Source organism: Cottoperca gobio, chromosome 16 (genome assembly GCF_900634415.1).
Source record: "Cottoperca gobio chromosome 16, fCotGob3.1, whole genome shotgun sequence".
Taxonomy (NCBI): domain Eukaryota; kingdom Metazoa; phylum Chordata; class Actinopteri; order Perciformes; family Bovichtidae; genus Cottoperca; species Cottoperca gobio.
The window spans coordinates 24,732,259-24,738,882 of record NC_041370.1 but is presented as its reverse complement, the minus strand read 5'-3'; positions in this window follow the sequence as shown (position 1 = coordinate 24,738,882).

The following is a 6,624-nucleotide window of genomic DNA, read 5'->3' as shown; positions in this document are numbered from 1 at the left end:
CTTTCCTCTTTGATAAAGCTTATAGTTAGGGCTTGCTCAGGCTTGCCTTGGAACCAGCCCCTAGTTATGCTGCTATAGGACTTGCACTTCTCTCCTCCTCTTCCTTCTCTGTCTCTCGATCTCTATGCACACCTGTCCCATAAATACATGTTACTAACTCAGCATCTGGGGCATCATCCCCAGAGTTCTTGTGTCTCTCATCTGGCAGGTTGCCACTGATAAAGGTTGCATCTGGATCATGAAGTTTTCTATCAAATTTCGTGGAGTTATCTTGTGGAAGTTTAATAGATTCGTCTGTGTCATTGTCTGTTTACAAAAAGTTAAAATGAAATGCCCTGCTGTCAAAAACATTTGATTTAGGAAAAAAAAGATAACTCTTAGAAACTGTTGTTATTTTGGAAATTTCTGTTGCTATTTTTATATATTAATACTCCTATTTTATTTGTAAAAATGTTAAACACTAATGTTTAAAACATACTGAGGATTTTTGTATGCTTATTTTTTTTCTTTAGTATGTCTTTTTTTTTTTTATATATATAAACCATTACAGGTTTGTACCACACCCTCACAGGTACTGTATATTTCTTTATTAGGATTTATGTTCAATGCTTTTATGTGTGTAAAATATATATTTTTTTTTAAATACAAATAAACGACTTCATGAAAGAAAGGGAAAGGAAAGGAGAGACCCTGCCCGGAGGAAGCCCGGGGCCCCCGTCTGGAGCCAGGCCCAGAGGGAGGGCCCGACAGCGAGCGCCTGGTGGCCGGGTTTGCCACGGAGCCCGGTCGGGCACAGCCCGAAGAAGCTACGTGGTGCCTCCCATCCATCCATCCTGTGGGCCCACCACTCATGGGAAAAAACGCTGGGGTCGGGTGCGCTGTCACACGGGTGGCAGTGATGGTCAGGGACCTCGACGGACCAGACCCGGGCAGCAGAGGCTGGCTCTGGGGACGTGGAACGTCACCTCTCTGTGGGGGAAGGAGCCGGAACTAGTGCGGGAGGTGGATCGCTACCAGTTGGATCTGGTGGGGCTTACCTCCACGCACAGTCTTGGCTCTGGAACCGTACTCCTGGATAGGGGTTGGACTCTATTCTTCTCCGGAGTTGCCCAAGGTGTGAGGCCTCGGGCCGGGGTGGGGATACTCACTAGCCCCCGGCTGAGCGCCGCCACGTTGGAGTTTATCCCGGTGGACGAGAGGGTCGCCTCCCTACGCCTTCGGGTTATGGGGGGGAAAACTCTGACTGTTGTTTGTGCCTATGCCCCAAACCGTATTCGGCCTTCTTGGAGACCCTGAATGGAGCCCTGCAGGTGGCTCCAGTAGGGGACTCCGTAGTCTTGCTGGGAGACTTCAACGCACACGTGGGAAACGATGGAGACACCTGGAGAGGCATGATTGGGAGGAAGGGCCTCCCTGATCTAAACCCGAACGGTCGTTTGTTGTTGGACTTCTGTGCTAGTCATGGAATGGCCATAACAAACACCATGTTCGAACATAAGGATGCTCATAAGTGCACGTGGTACCAGAGCACCCTAGGCCAAAGGTCAATGATCGATTTCGTAATCGTATCATCTGATCTGAGGCCGCATGTTTTGGACACTCGGGTGAAGAGAGGGGCGGAGCTGTCGACTGATCACCATCTGGTGGTGAGTTGGATCAAGGGGTGGGGGAAGACTCTGGACAGACCTGGTAAACCCAAACGGGTAGTGCGGGTGAACTGGGAACGTCTGGAGGAAGCCCCTGTCCTGGGGATTTTTAACTCACACCTCCGGCGGAGCTTTTCAGCCATCCCTGTGGAGGTTGGGGGCATTGAACCTGAGTGGGCGATGTTCAAAACCTCTATTGCTGAAGCTGCGGTGATGAGCTGTGGTCTCAAGGTCTTAGGTGCCTCAAGGGGCGGTAACCCTCGAACACCGTGGTGGACCCCGGTGGTCAGGGAAGCCGTCCGACTGAAGAAGGAGTCCTTCCGGGTTATGTTATCCGGGAGGACTCCGGAAACAGTTGCAGGGTATCGAAGGACTAGAAGGGCGGCAGCTTCTGCCGTGTCAGAGGCAAAGCAGCGGGTGTGGGAGAAGTTCGGAGAAGCTATGGAGAAGGACTTTCGGTCGGCACCAAGGTGCTTCTGGAAAACCATCCGGCACCTCAGGAGGGGGAAGCGAGGAACCATCCAAGCTGTGTACAGCAAGGGTGGGACCCTGCTGACTTCAACTGAGAAGGTTATCGGCCGCTGGAAGGAGCACTTTGAGGAACTCCTGAATCCGACTAACACGCCCTCTATGGTTGAGGCAGAGCTGGAAGCTGATGGGGGATCATCGTCAATTTCCCTGATGGAAGTCACTGAGGTAGTCAAACAACTCCACAGTGGCAAAGCCGCAGGGGTTGATGAGATCCGTCCAGAAATGCTGAAGGCTTTGGGTGTTGAGGGGCTGTCTTGGTTGACACGCCTCGTCAACATTGCGTGGAAGTCTGGGACAGTGCCTAGGGGTTGGCAGACCGGGGTGGTGGTTCCCCTATTTAAAAAGGGGGACCAGAGAGTGTGTGCCAACTACAGGGGTATCACACTTCTCAGCCTCCCTGGTAAAGTCTACTCCAAGGTACTGGAAAGGAGGGTTCGGCCGGTAGTCGAACCTCTGATTGAAGAGGAACAATGCGGATTCCGTCCTGGTCGTGGAACAACAGACCAACTCTTTACTCTTGCAAGGATCCTGGAGGGGGCCTGGGAGTACGCCCATCCGGTCTACATGTGTTTTGTGGATCTGGAGAAGGCGTATGACCGGGTCCCCCGGGTGATACTGTGGGAGGTGCTGCGGGAGTATGGGGTGAGGGGGTCACTTTTGAGGGCCATCCAATCCCTGTACGCCCAAAGCGAGAGTTGTGTCCGGATACTCGGCAGTAAGTCGGACTCGTTTCCCGTGAATGTTGGCCTCCGCCAGGGCTGCGCTTTATCACCAATCCTGTTCGTGATTTTCATGGATAGGATATCGAGGCGTAGTCGTGGAGGAGAGAGGTTGCAGTTCGGTGACCTGAGGATCTCATCGCTGCTCTTTGCAGATGATGTGGTCCTTATGGCATCATCGGTCTGTGACCTTCAACACTCACTGGATCGGTTCGCAGCCGAGTGTGCAGCGGTTGGGATGAGGATCAGCACCTCCAAATCTGAGGCCATGGCTCTCAGCAGGAAACCGGTGGATTGCCTACTCCGGGTAGGGAATGAGCCATTACCCCAAGTGAAGGAGTTCAAGTACCTCGGGGTCTTGTTCGCGAGTGAGGGGACAATGGAGCGAGAGATTGGCCGGAGAATCGGCGCAGCGGGGGCGGTATTACAGTCACTTTACCGCACCGTTGTGACGAAAAGAGAGCTGAGCCAGAAGGCAAAGCTCTCAATATACCGGTCGATCTTCGTTCCTACCCTCACCTATGGTCATGAAGGCTGGGTCATGACCGAAAGAACGAGATCACGGGTACAAGCGGCCGAAATGGGTTTTCTCAGACGGGTGGCTGGCGTCTCCCTTAGAGATAGGGTGAGAAGCTCAGCCATCCGTGAGAGACTCGGAGTAGAGCCGCTGCTCCTTTACGTTGAAAGGAGCCAGTTGAGGTGGTTCGGGCATCTAGTAAGGATGCCACCTGGGCGCCTCCCTAGGGAGGTGTTCCAGGCACGTCCAGCTGGGAGGAGACCCCGGGGAAGACCCAGGACTCGGTGGAGAGATTATATCTCCTCACTGGCCTGGGAACGCCTCAGGATCCCCCAGTCGGAGCTGGAGGATGTGGCCCGGAGAAGGGAAGATTGGGGTTCCTTACTGGAGCTGCTGCCCCCGCGACCCGATCCCGGATAAGCGGTAGAGGATAGATGGATGGATGGACAAATAAAACACCTCACATGAAAACAAACATTCAGGTCATGTTCCTCATAATGTTACTTAGAAGATATTCAGCTTGGCTCCCTTTGGTCCTGTCTGCAGTACTGTTACAATCAATTGATCAATTTAACACATACATTTACTGTCAGTCTAAATAACAAGTCTGCTTTACATCCTCACACACCAAGTCAATTTGTGTTGTGATGTCCAGACTAACGACCACAATTTGATCACATTTTTTCATTTGATTTAGGCCATTTTCCCACTTCAAACACTGATTCATTAATAAAAAAAGCTTTTGAAAAGACTGGTTGTAGATATTGATGAAATATTTAAAATTAAGATACAGAAGGAGAGAGTGTGGACTATGCATGTGCGTGAGTGTGTGTTTGTTTGTTTGTATGTGTGTACATCTGACCAGAACATTCTTTTAACCAACAGCAGGCCTCTCACCTGTCTGGGTTCGGCTGCAATGACAAGCTCAGGTTTCCTCAGTCGTTAACAGTACAAGATTAGCCAACCTGCATTTGTGCTTCCTGTTGTTTCTGACTCCACCAAAATGTCCAACTTCTGTTTGCAGTCCAGGTTGCTCTCGGCAACTGTACAATCTCAAGTTGACAATGTTTCAGGCAGAATATTCTGCAGTATTATAATTACAGCATCTAAAAAAGGAAAAAATGAAATTCATTGGTGAGTGTCGGTTACAAACTCAGAATGAGTCACAATAGCTCCCAGAGCTTCGCTTTGTCTTTCTCCTCTGGCAACTTGTTCATCATTGCACATCAGTCCATTCCATAAAAAAATATGTTAGCGTCACTAATCTTTTTTGAGAATTCTGCTACGTTTGATTTGTCATTAAAAACACTATGAACTAATGATTCATTAACATGAAATCTCAAAGTCTGAAACTATTATCTAACAGTCCTCGATTGAGGGTTATTCAGGAAATAATCAATTACCAGGTCGTTCCTGATTTGTTCTTGCTAATTCCCCGGTTACTACTCAGCATTGTTTGTACCAAACTGTAAAGTGTTACCAGCTGTTGATACCTAATTACTAAAACTTGCTTTTTTGACAGATATTTGATATAGATGGAAGAAACTGGAGAGCAATTAACACAGAGACACAGGATAATAACTTTTTCACTTTAAATGTATAGAACTGTATGGATTTTGAGTGTAGTTTTACACTTTAGTTCAAATGGTTTGGGTCATGGTTAAATTAGAAAAATGTTTGCTGAAAACGATTACTCAAAGTCTCTGCTTTAGTTGGGGGTTGAACTCGGGTCAACAGAGTTCAAGGCAGAAGAATCTGTCCATCATCCCCTCCAGATCTCCACAGTCATACTTTCCACCGTGTTATTTGGAAGTTAAACTGCTGCCTGACTCTATCTAATGCAGTCCTGCTGGGAGTGTTTGCACTTTACGACATCATGCTCATTTCAAGTTTCCCGAGCCCAGGCTGATGTTACATGCTTGTTAGGTGGCTGTGTTGAGCTGAAAAGCATCTGTGAATGATTTGTCAGTGAGATGTCCTGGATGCATGGACATGAATGGGGAGCCACGGAGAAAGGCTTGCAAAATAAATGAGTGCAGAAGTTAACCTCATGGAGCCACCATTAGACATGCACTGCTACCTCGAACTGCAGAGAGGCTGGAGGGAGGGGGGAGGGGAACGGAGGGAGGGGTGGGAGGTGGTGGGCATCGAGAGGGTGTGGTGTTAGGGGGGGTGTTGGTGACTTCTATCAGGAAACACTCAGACAAGTTAATCCAATTAGAACAACCAATCGTTGTTACCAAGCGTTGTTGTAAATGCAGGCTTAAAGAGAGCAACAGCCCTCAGGCTCAAGTGTTTCTGTTCTTCAGAGTCAGAGATCAACTGTTTATTGTGTTACTGAATGCCTTACAAGACATAAACGCCTTTTTTTAAAGTGTCACCAATCAAACACATTCACTTGTCTTCACAACCAGGACTGAGAGCACGTCAGCAGTGAAATGCTCTCAACAATGTACTTCTGTAGGTTCAGCCCCCTTACTCTTTTCAATATCAGTCAACATGAGGAGAAACAGACTAAGATTTCCTCATTTTACAAGGAGAAACATTTGCGTAAACATGGATGGGATGTGAGATGTGAGCCGCTGTAGCTGCAGTCTGCCTCAGTACAGAAGGAGAAGAAGAACAGCTGACTGACTCCGGCAGACTCAGGGTCAACAGAGAAACAGGTTAACATACTCAAGTTGTTTTTTAATAACTGATGGTTCTGATGACTGATGAATTTAGACTGTATCGACCCATTTTATAGTTGAAATACTGCCCCCTATTTATTTGGAGCAGGTGGCTCAGAACACTACATTTAACCTTTAAATGGAAGATTATGGCGGCCCACTGAGACTGGATATGCACAGGACACAGATTTTGTTGTTACAACCCTGCTGTTTTATATTACATTTAAACTATAATCTCTATATGACCATCTAAAATGATAGGTGTGATGAACTAGTTCAGTCACAGACACTTTCGTCAATAAATTGACCATAATCCCCCTCAACAAACACAAACATGAACATTAATAATATGAAATACCACATAAGGATGTGGTTGGGCAGCAAACAGTGTTGGCATGAGCATATCAGTAGAGAGACAGTGTCCGGTTGTAATGTACACCTGCATGAATGTGTTGCGTCACTAGCCACACAGCTGTGATGGAGCCACATCAGCATATTGCAAACAGCTGATGACAATTACCCAAAACAATTAGTGACTTCAG